Here is a 16,018-nt window from a genome sequence, read left to right as displayed (position 1 = left end):
GTGTGTGTGTGTGTGTGTGTGTGTGTGTGTGTGTTTTTCTCCACCCCCGCTTTCTCCCCTTCTCCCCTCCTTTCAAGCATGTCAGGCATTTCAAGCCTTTTCCCCACTCGGCGAAATGCTAACGCTGTCAAACCCGGGGCAGACATCTCAGGGTGACATCGCATTTGACACCGCTGTGCGGTCGGGTCGCCAAGTCCTTATACCCATGGCGCTCCACTCGGCCACGTCCACCTCGCTCAACGGCCCATTGAGGGAGCTCACAGGGCAGAAAGGGCCGATGTCAGAACACCTACTTTTATTACCACAAGGCAGCCGACGTGTTTGAATTTCTCTCTTGTCCAAATGATTATGGTCTTAATTGGACCAATAAAGTGATTCCTTGGAGCCAGAAGGAGACGAAGAGGCCAGCTGGGGAGCTGTGGGGTTTAACGGTCAACTAAGAGAAGACCACACTCTGTGAAAAGTGTCCCTAGGTAGTATGGAATTATGTTTATGTTTATGTGTATAGTTTCTAGCAGATGCTTTTGTCCTAAGCAACTTGCAGTGACATCAATAAGCATTACATCAACATTAAAATGAACAGTTTAGAATAAAGTCATGTAGCCTGAATAAAAAAAAAAATCAATGTCAATAATAGACTAAATAGAATTTATTTTTATTAGTCAATTAATGAATGCACTGGTCCTATTAGGATATGTTCTTAGAGGATATACCTTGGTTTAATGTTATGGCAAGGGTTAGTGTTGGAATGAAGTAGGAAAATTAAGCATACTCTAAGGACACTTAATATAAAGTGCATCTGGATAGCACTAATGAATACTGAATATCAGTCCTTTCAGAAGCCAGACAGAAACCATACAGACAGATAAACCACCTTAACAGTTGTGATTCTTTGCCCCATGTTGTTATGTTTCAAAGTCTCATTTTAGCATTTTTGTTTTCTTTTTATCTCCTTCATTCTCCTTCACTCTCCCACAGACCTGTGATGATTTGTACTTGTGAGAGAATTTGGTGTCAATTTGCTGAGCGGTCATCTCACATTCAGAAAGGTGTCTCTGGCCTGCGCTTTGAAATCCAAATGTTTCCACTCGAGGCGTGCAGCCTCACATATCCTCTCAGCACTGAGCTGTCAGAGTAAAGGAGTTTATTAGGCATGGATTTTGGGAGGCAGGGGGTCTGAGCATCTCTCTGAGTCACACCACTCAGAAATTACTGAATCATTCTGTCCTCCCCTTCTGTGAAAAGCCTCTAGTATCTGCATCTTAATGGCCTCCTCTCCCTTCTCTCTCTTATGGACAGAACACTACAGCCTTTTAAGCCCTCCTGAATCACTGTATAGGTTCATGGTACACTTATTATCGACTATGGACCTTAACTAGCCACCTTCCCACTTTCCCTTGCTTCAGAGGATAACAGGGAAGGTGATCAGATGCATGACAGCATGACAAGTCATGGCCTAGATAGTTGTTTCCTTTATCTTTGAGCTTTTAAATGTTGAAGACCATCTGGGGGTCTATTTTAAATACTCTGATTAGTTGTTTGTCCGTGACTAGCTCATGCGGTTATGGCAATATGATGGTGGTAAAATGAGTGTTCTACAGTATTCAGCTTTAGCATTGTTTTTATCTGCAATACACAGACTTGTGCCAAGATAACCAAACAAGTGGAAAAACACAGCCCTGGCTGGTATAATAATTGCATTTTAAAGAGCCTCGCTATGGCTTGTAAATAACAGACATACACCTGGGCTGCAGTCATGAGTCATGGGAGCGGAGTCTCCTCCCAGCCGTGTTGCTGTTCAAGATCCCCCTCGGCAGGGCACAGATCGGCCTCCCTGCAGCGGCTTAGTGGGCCTGGTCCGATTGAGGCCCGAGAGCTCCACAGCTCATAGTGTCAAGCAGTATTTTGTCTTGGTGCTCTCCAAAGGCTAAATTTGGACTGGTAATGTAGAAACTAGGCCATAAAAAGATGATATTTTTTTACTTTTTGGTCATTGTTAAAACTAGAGTTAGTATTCATGATTATTTTATTGACACAATTATCACTTGAAGTTTTACATACTAATTTACTGCAGGTGCACGAGTAGGCAATACAAGGCTGCTCTCAAATGAGCTGTCCAAATATTACAACTATTTATAGGTGCAATTCAGTTATGTTCACACAAATATGTTTATGTAATCTCTGAGAGTTTTGCCAAAGTAATGTTATAATCGTTCATTTCCTGTCAAAAACGGTTGCTGTGGCCAGATACAGTTGGTTAGTTATATGATCTTTTCATCATATTTAAAAGTGTTGTTCTGCTCAGCCTCAGGGCATAGTCAAACAAACAGTAGAAATAGGCTACTAATGAAAGGAAAACACTGTGAATGTGAATTACTAGCTTATAATAGCGCTGGTGAATTGGCTATAGCGTTCCTTCCCACTGGATCAGATTTTCAGTGTAATGAAGACTTAATAGATGTCTGGAGATGTCTGTGTGGCCATAGAACGCCCTATTTTGTGGTTTCTCCTGACCCCAAACTGGTTACTGGCACCTGGCCAACAGTCTGTTATGAGGGAGCCACTGATCTAATGAGACTGGACAGGTCTAAACAATAGAACACTGACCGTCTGCATGGGCTGAAGCTTGTCCAGACTGTATTCGCTTATATGATCCAGTATACTTAGAAGAGTATCTATCTGTGAAAATGGCGAACCCTCTGTTTTAGCTAGTAAGCATAATGTAATACTGGGGGTCCAGTTTAGCCTAATAGAGATTTCAGGTAACCTGATCTCATTGGGGTCATCTTCTAGTGAGAGAGTTTGTGTTTTGGTGGAATTCTTATTGAACCCATGGATTTTGTTTCACTGTCTGGTCTCAGAGCTGTCTTAGGGAACGCTTTGAAGGAGCGCAGGGAAGGCAACGAGAAAATTGATTAAACACTTCATTGTGGAGGGCATTGTGAAACCGAATCTATTGATATACTGTCTCTCTCCAGCTTGTTAAAAAAAAAGAAACAGCAGAAAGTGTGTCAATAGCAGAAGAATGAAGATGAAGCCGAGTAGATGTTAAAGCCTTACTGTACGCACTCACTTGATTGATCTGGTGCTCAGTTAGAATGCCTCGCTAGAGTTTTTCTTTATATGGCTAGTCTTTTATTCACACCGGGGTCTCTTTAGATTTAAATTTCCACTATTGACGAATATCCCCCCCCTCACACACACACACTCACACACACATACCCTCTCTGTCTCTGCCCACAATTAATTTCCAGCCTTTTCCCCTCTGCATTTATTTCAGATTCTTGGCAGTAATGGCAGTTATTCATTTAGGTGCATTTTTCACCTGTCATGGAGTGATATATGATCTGCATTAATAAGGTTTGGCAGGCTACGATGACTGACACATCAAATATGACACCCTGTCGTTTCTGCATATGCTTAACGCCTCACTCAGATAATCCAATGGTGGAGCTTTTTTTCCTTCTTCTTCTCTTTTTTGAAAGCTTCCTGACACTTTTTTATTATTGAACAATAACTGTGGCTTCACCCAGGCCTGAATGGCTTAGCAGTGTCTTGGTCTGCCCTTTGGCATACTCTCTACAGGAGAACAAGGCTTTTGACACCAGTGGAGCAGCTTTATAAATCTTTAATAGCGTCCGGAAACCCCCTGTAAAGTGTTTTATGTGATGAGATCCCGAGTGATTGAACTGCTGGTGTGTAGGATTCTAAGAAGCTCACGTTTCAGCGTACGCCTTGAGAGCTATCTGATCTAATTTCTCACAGAAACATCAGCATTTTTTTTTCTTTCTTTCTCTACTCTGTGACTTATATTCCTGATATATGCCCCTTGGCTTGACTGTTCCTCTACTATCATGAGAAAGTGGATGTTGTTGTTCACCTCATCTCTTGGCAGCGTGCTCCATCAGTGATTGAGGGAATTGAAGAACCCTCAGTGGATGAGTGTCTGTGGTGCTCTCTCAGGGTAGGCTTTCATCAGCCCATTGGGTTCACGTCACCATAAAGGATTTAAATGTATCTGGGTGATTTGGGACTCTACCACAGATTTATCTGCGTAGAGGTTCCATTCCAGAATAGCATTCCATTTCCACCATGAGAGGTTTGTGTTACTAAAACATTATCCAAAAAAGTACCATTCCCTGTTGATCGTCCCCGTCAGAGTCAAAGGTAAAAATCGATTTTACATTTTCCATGCATGCTGCTATTAAGTCACCCACATTCAGAAATGTACACACTCACTCACACACACACAACTGTACACACAAGCAGTACACAAGTACACAAACACTCTAATACTACACACTAATATCCTTAAGCACAGTAAATGTTTGCTCTTGTGTGTTAATGCTCTGGGAAGAAGCTCATTAATGGGCAAGAGGTGGTGCAGGGGAGACCCCGTTGATCCGATAAAGCGCTCTGATCGCTACTGCACAATTCCCACCCAGCTCTCCTGACATCTGTTCGCTGATACGCATTGCTGCTTTCGTGGATTTTAATTAAAAACAACCCGAAACAGTTGCCGATGTTAACACAACGTTGCGGAAACCCCCTTTCTCTTCCTGGGCTCTCCGTTTCTCTGCTCCATCGCTTGGTCTTTTCCGTTCTTTCCCGATGTGTTTGTGATTTTCACTTGACCTCCCCTCACAGAGTTCAGTAAATGTCCTGGGTAATCGAGGACTAGCATGTGACTATCTTGGATAAAATGTGTTTCCCAGTATTTCATGTTAATTGCGGTCTGTCATAGTGTGTGGAAACATTATGCTCTGGAGCTGAAGTATCTACGAGCATGAACCAAATGGCAGAGAGACTTCAAGCTGTTAAACATCTCTCAAGACGTGCTTGTGGCCACAATAGCTCAGTGACTCTCCATCCAACTCATTTGCATATTTTAAGTGCGTTCATGAACATTTTTCTAAAGAAAATGTAAGCCGGTGTGTGTTTCCAGTCGCTGTGTAAGGAATTCAAAATGGACACTCTCCTAATGGGGGAGAAGTTGTGAACAGCTGTGAATTCAAATCTGGAGGTGGTCAGGGCAAGTTTAACGGAAACTCATCAGAAAATCTCCACTAATGATTTAATGTGATAAAACCAGTTTCAAGTGTCTTCCCATCTCCTGTTTAAATGGTCAAAGTTTGCATTAAAAACTTGGATGGATGCCCAGCTAGTGAAAATCGAACATTCATTTTCCCTTGTTTCATTTATAACATTTCTCCTCAGCGCTGTATGTCTTCAGCAGCAGAACAGAACACCTACAGTAAAGGACGCATCTTTAGATTATTGTACAAAAGTTCAAGTATTGGTCATTCTACCTTTAGTTTGTTCCTGAAGTGCCATCTTGACGGACAAAAAGCCTATCTATTCTATGGAAGGCCCTGAGAGGGACCTTAGAGTCAGTGTGCCTTGTGTGATTGTTCCAGGCCAACCCTTCGTGTTGGAGGGCTGTTGCTGACACATTGTCCCTGTTATGGCTCCGTGTTGGAGATGTGTAGTGGCCCAGGGCAGCTAAATCCAAGAGCAATGAGAGCGGGGAAAGGTTTCTCTCTCCCAGCACCTCGGGAGAAAATAAACTAGTGTGTTTTCGCAGACACGGCCTGCAGCCAGGGTGTTGCCCAGAAACACACAGATTTATGCCCTGCGACCGCAGCTGGTAGAATTTAAATCTTGGCAACGTTGGTTAATGCCGGGCTATGAGCAATGAAAAGATGTAGTACCCCGAGCATTACTGTTACATTGCCCGAGAGTCAAATTGCCTTTTTATTCAAATATAATTGGCTCGTCTGAGTAGTTTTGTAGTAATATGTTTCACAGGTCTGAGTGTCACCATCTTTGAGAACTCGAGTCACTTTTCACTTCACTTGTCAGGTCTGTGTGTGTGTGTGTGTGTGTGTGTGTGTGTGTGAGTCTCTGCATTTGTGTGTGTGAATGGGAACACATTAAGGAGAGAAAAAAGCAGCAGTGTTTGCCAAGGATGATTTAAAAATGCTCTCTCCAAATTTCCCTCCCTCACTGCCTCTCCCTCTTCCTCTTCATCTCTGTTCAACCACCCGACACACACACACACACACACACACACACACACACACACACACACACACACACACACACACACACACACACACACATACCCCTCCATCTCTTCTCCGTGTCCCTTGGGCCCTCTGGCTCTGGAGGGGCCACTGCCCCCATTCTGATGTACTCCAGCATATTATTATGCCTCCTCCTTATGCACCTCTGGGCTGGAGCAGAGGCAGGCCTCTGGGCTGGTGACAGGCCTTGTCTGTGTGCTCTCACAGCATGTGGAATGGCTGTTAGCCGGAGCAGGCAGCAGGAAAGGCATTCGGATGACTACTGAGGGCTCTTTCTTTCTTTCTTTCTTTCTTTCTTTCTTTCTCTCTCTCTCACTCACTCACTCTCTCTCTCTCTTCTTGGCTTCCTCTGTAAGCGGAGGAGGAGATGGATGTGTTCAAACTCCCCACATGTTTGGAGATGGCTGGCAAAACATTTCAGCTTTGGGTAAATCATGGGGATGGATCATCTGCTAGTGGTGGACTACTGAGCAGAAACGCATGCTCTGGTTATGCCACTCGCTCGCTGTCTTGTTGCTGTCTGTCTGTCTGTCCATCTGTCTGTGTCTGTCTCTCGCCCTCTCGTTGCCACCCACATATGTGTCCACAAGAATGAAATGTATTACCGCTGTACTGTAATTGAAAACTATGATTTTATGTAAAAGTATATATACTTTTTTTTGATCCTGTGAGGGAAATTAAAAGATAAGATATTAACAACAGCTGTGTGTGTGTGTGTGTGTGTGTGTGTGTGTGTGTTTGTGCAAGCGCACATTTACGTGTGTCTGTGTGTGTGTGTGTGTGTGTGTGCATGTTTTAATTGACTCAGGTGGCGGTGTGACGCCTGGGTCCATGAACCACTCAGTGTGAGGTAATTGAATTAGGATGGGGCGGTGAAGGGAAGGGAAATGGATGGGTGAGGGCCTAGGAGAAGCAGGGGGAGAGTGGGAGGGGGGGGAGGGGGGCGCAGCTGAATCTCGAAACAAGGTCAAAACTGCACCCTTATAAGCCCTTACACGAGTATACACCTGAACCACTGTGGCATGCAGCTCCTACCTCCACTGAAGTAAACCTAACAACCATGGCTATGGATGGATACCATGGCTACGGAACAGACCCTGGATACGGAGCAGACCATGGCTACGGAACAGACCCTGGATACGGAGCAGACCATGGATACGGAACAGACCCTGGATACGGAGCAGACCCTGGATACGGAACAGACCCTGGATGGTCTGCCAGCTGTAACGGTGTTTCTCTACTCTACAGCCCCATTGTCTGCTACACAGTCTCCTCTTGTTAGGTGCATGCAGTACTGAGGGACTAATAGTGTGTGAACTGTAACATGTTGTTGCACCCCCCCCCATCCACACACACACACACACTCTCACACATATACACACACACACACACACACTTCCACACACACACACCGCTCCCTCCCTCTGTGGTAGCGCTCTGACTGAGCCTGTTAGGCAAGCACAAGCTGTTTATTAGGACGTACTTCATTACACCGCTCCCTATTCCCACTGTGTCTGTCATCCCGAGCGAGGAGGGGCTCGATTGCAGGTCTTCAGCGCCCCGCATCCCCCTCTCATTACGCTGCTGTCTCGACTCCCGTGGATCCTTGTCAGTGATGGTTGTTGTTCTTGTGTGTGTTTTTTTTTTTTTTGTAAACCAGGTCATGAAATGTTCCGTCTCCTACAGGCTTGTATTTCGTCGGCATCTGTCCAGGGTCAAATAGCCCCCTGAACACAATTAAAGACTTCCTTTGAGATTCGACGCAGAAAATAACCTCATGATAAACTTGCCTTGGCAGGAGGTAGTTTAGTGTGGCAGGCCTTTTTTCCATGTTTAAAACAACATCATTAAATGGCATCGGATAAAGCCAGTTGATGCCTTCAGAAGCCAAGAAAGCACAAAAGAGGCTTTACAGACCTTTTAATGAATCACGTCACATAGAAAATATGTTGATCATTAAAATTTGCAGAGTTTTTGTATTCATGTCATGCAGGCGGTTAGGACCATTGTGAGGGCTGTTTTTACTCAATTTGTACAGTGCAGCATTAAGTACAAGTTGTCTGTTTGAAAGGTCTGTGAACATATTTGTTTTTACAGTTATTTTTAACTGATTAGTTCTTCCATGAAATTACATATTAAAGTGTATGTTTATCACTCATTGTGATGAGAGATCATTTGATGGACTTCTCTAGCGAAAACTGAATGACTCTCAGCCTGATCATGATAACACTGAGGAGGGTTGATCAGACAAAAGCCTTTTCCCAATGGTCTGCTATTGAAGTCCAAGAAATACCTGAATGGATTTTCTCAACCTATAAAGAACACTGTGCACAGCCATACGCATAGTTCCTGAGTATGTTATCAATTGAACATGACTCTCTGAGGGAGTAAGCACAGGTTTTCACACTATTGAAAGTGCTGACTATAATCAAACAATTACTATTTTGGCAATATTTTTCTACTGACTATACCAGTCAGGGAACCATATCAGAAAAAAGCATGTATTTACTGGTACTGAGTCTGAGGTGATGAGTTGACCCTGTGCAGTGGAAGTGAGTGAGCAGTACAACAGCTCTAGCAGTGAATAATAGAGCTGTCGTTCCTCCCTGTTTTCTCTCTCGACTGCAAGTACCTCACAAATACACACGTCTGAATTATAATGGCATAGGTGCACAGGTGCAAGTGCTTCACTCCGCTGCTGACATTTAGTGATGAGCCCACATAAATAAAATGAAAAAAAGAACACACAAAGAAAAACATCTAAAAAAGCACAAAGCAAACGTTGTTTTTCATTCTCACTGTCGGACACGGGGTCGACTGTCTGTCATCTGGCGAGCTTTAGAAGCTCCACACAGAAAAACGCACTAGTCAGACGCGCCCGGTTGCCAGGCGACGTTGGTAAACGGGCACCAGTGGTGCCTGCGTTGCTGACGAAAGCACAGTGCAAATGTGCGGAGGATGAGAACAAGAGAACACGACGTGTAACCAGAGCCTTGGGGAAGGAGGTGGAGAGACCAACAATCAGATTAGCACACAAACAAATGGACCTACAGTAATAGGTGCAATAGCTTGACTTTTAAACGGCCTTTCCTATATTCGTATCTTCTTTCTGTTTTAAAAGAACAATAGCTGTAAATATCTTTATCCACTTGTTTTCAGTGACATTCCATATCTTTACATACATCGCTTTCCCCATGAAATAATACATTCAGCACCCCCCATCTCCTTGAAGCAAACAACAAGCACAAATATTTCCTCCACAGACAGTTTGGCTCTTGCATTATGCTGCCGGTTAGAGGGCCGAGCATCACTCAGGGAGGAGAGAATGTCTTAACTCGCACCCGTCAAGCTGACGAGCTGAGTGGGTGCTAGTGAGCATTAGTGGGCTGTCCATACCAGCCTTTGTCATTCATCATGTTGTCTCCTACAGATCCCCACCAACAACCCCCCACCCACCCACACCCTTCCCCTCAGCTTTCCTGCCTGTTGGGCTATTGCCATTTATTTCATCACTTAAGAGGCTTCCCCCCCCAAATGCTCAGTTCATGGTGCCTAAATAATACATTAGGTGCTTTTTTGGAACTGTAGTTAGTCCCTCGATTAAAGCTTAATGAGCGAGTGTTGTTTCTAATGCAATGAGATTGCTTGGCAAGATGGTGGGCGCACTAATTGAATTGCAGCTCAGAGACGGGCGCAGGGTTTCTGGGCCAAAGCTGGAATGACAATGTTGATGGCTCATGTTTAGGAGGGCGGTGTGTGTATTTGTGTGTGTTTGTGTATGTGTGTGTATCTGTGTATGTGTGTATTTGTGTTTGTCTGTGTGTGTGTATCTGCGTGTGAGAGAGTGTGTGTGTGTAAGAGAGAGAGAGAGAGAGAGAGAGAGAGAGTGTGTGTGTGTGTGTGTGTGTGTGTGTGTGTTTGAGAGAGGGAGGGAGGGAGAGAGCGAGACTGAGGGAGAGACAAATGTGGCCTGTTCCAGGCGAGCCAGATGGTGCCTGAGCGGCCAGCCTCGGATTAAAATCCATTCAGCACTCATACTGTGAGTGAGCGAGTGAGGGAGGATGACGTGCTTTTCTGGCTTTTTTTCGGTGTTGTGCCACCACAGTGTTCTAGCATGGTCGTACTGTGAGCTGCACCTGATCAATCTGAAACCCCCTTAAGAAGCATCAAGGGGAAATGGAGAAAATATGACGCTCTGGTCGCTCTGTCAGTAGGGCACTATCTCATGCAGCTATTCAGATTACAGCACTGCAATAGTGAAGTGTTTGCATAGTGTAACATTATATCATTACATTTACATATTTCCACTGATAACCTAAGCTTTGTAAATTGCAATCTGCGATAAACTGCTGTTAATATTAGGGCTGTGTATTGGCAAGGGTAATGTTCCATTATATCGTGATACATTGTGATGCTGTGCATAAGGTCATACATTGCGATTATATTATTTTAGAAAAACTATTTATTTTTTATTATTATTTTTTATTTTAGAAAAACTATGATAGTATAAAGAAGACATCACTATGTGCATAACATTTAATACGTTTACAGTTGTTTTACAAAAAAGTAAAAGAATGACATAGTATAAACGTTCAAAAAAGTGTGCCACACTAGCACACTAACATATCATACGTTTAATAAAAAGGCAGGATGGCCCTGGCTGCCTTGCTACTGTCAGCGCTACTAGCAGGGGTGAGGCAGATTTGTATAGAGATGCACACATATAACCCTGAATGCAGTTGTGAAGGGTGGGAGGCTATGATGGAGATGCATATGCAGGTACACTAACCACCACACACACACACACATACACACACACACATATATACACACACTCATAGAGTCATTTTCTCGCAAAACAAGAGGTCTCATTTGACTGGCACCAAATCTCCCCTCCAATCTCACCGAGTTGCCCTCCCCAGTCTTTGAAAATCCCCCTCCTTCACCTCGTTCCCTTTTCCGTGTCCTACTCTTTAACCCCAGGTCTCTGAAGAGTCCACATCTGAGCCCTCTCCTCTATCTCTTTCTCTCCATCCTTCTTCCGAAAGCCTGGCTATCATTTCCACTTAACCCCCCCACCCCCTCCACCTTACCTCCGAGACCTCTCTACTTGCACATCTTCCATATCTTTGTCAACCATGTACTTGACCTCACTGCACACTGGGAAATGTAGTTTTGTGGATGGCTGGCCGGTTGTATTTTTTACGTAGAATATGCTTCACTGTAAGCTACTGCAAGTGTTCACCATTTACCTGTGTCTCACATTCCCTGTAGAATAGAGAAAATAACATCAGTACTGTATATCCTTCTTGAGCAAAATTTGATGACATGGTTTGTCGTATCAGATATTCAGACTCGGGCGAGAAATTAAGTCCAAATATCTTGTCTACAACGTAACAAAAATACGCCATTATAAGTGCTGAAGTCAAAAACGTATCCCAAAAAGAAGGCGCAAAAGTCCGGCAGAGTGCAAAATTCCTTTAATGACTACATAGCACAAAGCCTGAGTGGATCGCACGATCGCACTCCCGAACAATTGTTGAACACCAACATTTTTACCCCTCCTTAGATGCTGACACAACATTTGTCAACTTCAAACCCACAGGTGGCGTTATGAAAGGATCGTTGTTTGGTCTTATCTTCGCAAGTCAGCACTATTGCTGCCAAGGGTACGAACTTTTCACCGTAGCACAAGTTCAGAGGTTTACACAAAGTTTGATTGAAAGATTGGTTTGAACATTTTTTCCCCATGCATATGAACGCACCATAGGTTTCCATAGGTGTGCATGTGATTGACATAGTGCAGGGTAGAAATTTGACTAAAATTGTATTACCGGTAAATCAGGTTGTTTTAACTAATATTAGACTGCAAGATGGGGTTTTGTCCACTACATTAAGTTCCCTGTTATAGACTAACTTGCCATATTAAAAATTCTCAGTTTATTCCCATTAATTCCCGTTTATTCCTGTTAATTCCCATATATTCCCCTTAATTCCCATGGAAAGTTTCCAACTTTGAAAATTCCCGGAATTTTGCAACCCTAGGCTTCACCCATCCACAGTGAGACACATAGCAACAAAGAGAGACATAGGGATACAGAGCGCACATAGGGGGAATTCTGGTAGAATAGGGGGCTTAGTTTGTTGGATGTCATCGGGATGCAGAGCTAGAGTTTAGTAGGGTGAAAGTTGCAGGAAAGAAGCTTCCTCTGAACCTGCTGGTTTGGGTGCGGAGAGACCTGTAACACCTCCCGGAGGGGAGTGGGGTGAACAGTCTGTGGTTGGGGTAAGAACAGTCTTTGATGATGCTGTGCGCCTTACGCAAGCATTGCTTGCTCTGGATGGCCTTGATGGAGGGGATTGAGGAACCGGTGATGCGTTGGGCAGTTTTCACCACTCTCTGCAGTGCTTTCCATCATGGGCAGAGCAGTTGCCATACCAAACTGTGACACAGTTGGTGAGGATGCTCTCGATGGTGCAGCGGTAGAAGTTCACCAGGATCTGAGGAGACAGATGGACCTTCTTTAGTCTCCTCAGAAAGAAGAGACGCTGGTGAGCCTTTTTGATCAGGGTAGAAGTGTTGAGGGTCCAAGAGAGGTCCTCAAAGATGTGGACACCCAGAAACTTGAAGCTGGTGACACACTCCACCTCAGTCCCTTTGATGAGAATGGGTGTGTGTGCCAGCTTTGGACTTCCTGAAGTCCACAATGAGCTCTTTGGTCTTCTTGGTGTTGAGAGCCAGGTTGTTATCAGTGCACCACGATGTTAGGTGCTGGACCTCCTCCCTGTAGGCCATCTCATCGTTGTGGCTGATGAGACCAATCACCTTAGTGTCATCTGCAAACTTGATAATGATGTTAGAGCCATGTACAGGTGTGCAGTCGTAGGTGAAGAGGGAGTAGAGGAGAGGGCTAAGCACACATCTCTGTGGAACGCCGGTGTTCAGGTTGATGGTTGAGGAGGTGTGGTTATCTAACCTAACAGACTGAGGTCTGTTGGTTAGGAAGTCCAGAATCCAGTGACAAAGGGAGATATTGATGCCTAGTTCCTAGAGTTTGGTGATCAGTTTGGAGGGGATGATGGTGTTGAATGCTGAGCTGAAGTCAATGAACAGCATTCTTACATAGGTGTTGCTATTGTCAAGGTGGGACAGGGCAGAGTGAAGTGCCGTAGAGATGGCATCCTCTGACTATGCGAATTGGAAGGGGTCCAGTGAGGGTGGTAAACAGGTCTTGAGTTGGGCCAGGACCAGCCTCTCAAAGCACTTCATGATGATGGGGGTGAGTGCGACTGGACGGAAGTCATTTAAGGCTTGTTGCAGTGGAGTGTTTTGGCACCGGCACGATGGAGGTGGTTTTAAAGCACGCGGGGACAACTGCCTGGGATAGTGACAGGTTAAATATGTCAGTCCAAACCTTAGTCAGCTGAACTGCACAAGCCCTGAGTACACGTCCGGGGATACCATCAGGACCAGCAGCCTTACGTGCATTAGTCTTGCTCAGTGCCGCACACACCTTGATGGTGGAGAGTGTGAGGGGCTGGTGATCTGCAGAGACCACAGCCTTGATGGCCACCTCCTTGTTGTCCCTATCAAAGCGGCCATAGAACTGGTTCAGCTCATCAGGCAGGGAGGTGTCGGTGACGGGGGGGGTGGAGTTAGTAGTTTTGTTATCTGTGATGGCCTGGATGCCTTGCCACATGCGTTGGGGGTCAGAGTTGTTCTTTAAATTATCCTCAATTTTTAGCTTGTGGTTGTGCTTGGCCTTTTTGATGCCCCTTTTCAGACTAGCCCCTGGATGACCTATAGGCTTGAGCATCACCAGATCTGAATGCGTTGTCTCGTGCCTTCAGCAGAAGTCTGACCTCACTGTTCATCCATGGCTTCTGATTAGGGAAAGTCGTAATCCGTTTGAGGGTAGTTAAACTTGTTATTTAAAATGTTATAAAAGTATGTTAGTTAGGAATAACTTCAGTGTATTACTTGATTATGGTCGAGGTTATATAACCTCGACCATAATCAAGTAATACACTGAAGATGTACATGCTTTACAGTTTCAAACTCGTTCTCTCATCATTATGTCTACAAACCATTTTTTTTTTTTTAATGCACAGCGCTCGTTCGTCTCATTTTGTTGTAGTGCTTCAGTGCCTCTTCCAACGCTTCAGGTCAACAGAACTCTCGCTATTGAGATTGATAGACTTTCCCCACAGCTAATGATGTATTTCAATCAGAGCCCAATGGATAGTGTAAACACTCGCAATGTCGGCCAGGCTGAGAGTAGGCATTAATGGCATAATTGGGTTACTACTGCGTCGAGACGTGTAAAGCGCGCCCCTCTCACGTCTCTGCGAGCTCCAACTTGAGATGAATTTGCCTCCACAGTTAATAGCCTAATAGCTAGAGAACTCCAATGTGGCGTCGGAGTCCCTGATGTAGCCCTTTTAACTGTTGTTATCACTCAGCAAGCAGCCCTGCGATGTACAATAGTGTGCTTTTCACAACGCCTTGTGCCATAGCTGCTGATTGCTCTTTTTTTCTCTGACGCCTTCTCTTAGACACAAATGCTTTGAAATGTGTGTGTGTGTGTGTGTGTGTATTGTGTGTATTGTGTGTTTGTGTGTTTGTGTGTGTGTGTGTGTGTGTGTGTGTGTGTGTGTGGGTGTGTTTGTATGTAGTCCTCCAGCTTACAAGTGTATTATTGTCATGAAAGCTGTCCAGGAGCACAGTCTATGAAGTGTGTGGCTTGTTGTTCATATCGTGGGTGCAGTTTGCTCATGAGTAAGCTCTATGACAAGCTTGAGGCACAGTTTCAGAGGATCAGTTGCACAGTCAGGATCTAGCCATTGGAATCTGATGTGTTAGTCCATGCTAATTGGAGATTGTTTGACTGAATGTCAAATGATTCTATGGACTCAATTGATAATAGCTGGACTGTCTGTGGAGAAAAATGTTTTTCCTCACAGATAAACAGCATAACAGGAATTCAGAGTAAGGGTGAAAAAACATACAGAACAGTATTGTCTGATGTTTGATGCTGATGTTTGATACAGGTTTATTAAAAGTGCAGCAGTGGTGACATCTCTTTGTGCAGTGGTAGTGCAGATTTGTTCAATTTAAATATAGAACGGGTGGGTAGAGACTTGTGTCATAGGCTTTGAATGTTGATTTGTTGCTGCAGTCTTTTAGAAAGAAACAGCAGAGTACTTGAAGAGTATCTTGTGGTAAGATAAGCTAACTTCCATTGCTTTGTAACTGCAAGGATTTACCACAGATACTCCAACTGTACCTCTTGGGTGTGCTGTGTTGGCTAAGACTGGGTTGCACTGATGATGGGGCACCAGCTTCCTATAGGTTACCTGTTGGACTAGCTGGGCCTAGATAAAGCCATGAGCAAGGGTTAATAGTGGCCGATTGTTTAAAGCTGGCATCTCTTTGGTCATAATGTACATCCACATAGCTTGACTGACTGTCAAGCTATGACAAGTCTGTCCCTCACATATTTAGGCTAGGGATTTCTAGTCTGGGCAACTTTGAACACCTAGATTTTGCTGTGAGCTTGTTGCCAGAGTTTGTAACACTACCCATCTCATTGAACTGCAGTGGTGGAGAGCATAACTCACACCCACGAAGGCTTTGCTTGGAAAACTGAAGCGAAAGTGTTTTTTACCTCACGGTTATTGAAAAAGATGCTCTGATTTTTTTCTCTCTCTCAGAGACACCTCTGAGTCATGTAACCTGAGATTTCAAATCCCAACAGCATCAGCAAATCAGCCATCCATAGAGATTCTTTTAGGCAGAAATGGCGACCTGACTGCACACAGCCCATTCAGTCGAGGGCTACTTGTCCCATGGTGGCTGAGTTTGGCAGACATTAGCAGTGACTGCCAGCATCGCTTACAGAATCTTCAAGGCTGCACGTGACCTTTAAACC

At 44.4% G+C, this 16,018-nt stretch overlaps 1 protein-coding gene across 1 annotated transcript in view; it reads left to right on the top strand.

Moving 5' to 3' along the window:
- The window catches only part of auts2a (activator of transcription and developmental regulator AUTS2 a), a 281,065-nt gene that overhangs the window by 9,694 nt on the left and 255,353 nt on the right, over nucleotides 1–16,018 (top strand). The gene's annotated exons all lie outside the window — the stretch shown is intronic.

Source organism: Alosa sapidissima, chromosome 5 (assembly GCF_018492685.1).
Source record: "Alosa sapidissima isolate fAloSap1 chromosome 5, fAloSap1.pri, whole genome shotgun sequence".
NCBI classification, from domain to species: domain Eukaryota; kingdom Metazoa; phylum Chordata; class Actinopteri; order Clupeiformes; family Clupeidae; genus Alosa; species Alosa sapidissima.
The sequence above is the reverse complement of the archived record's forward strand: the minus strand, read 5'-3'. Positions and strand labels throughout refer to the sequence as shown.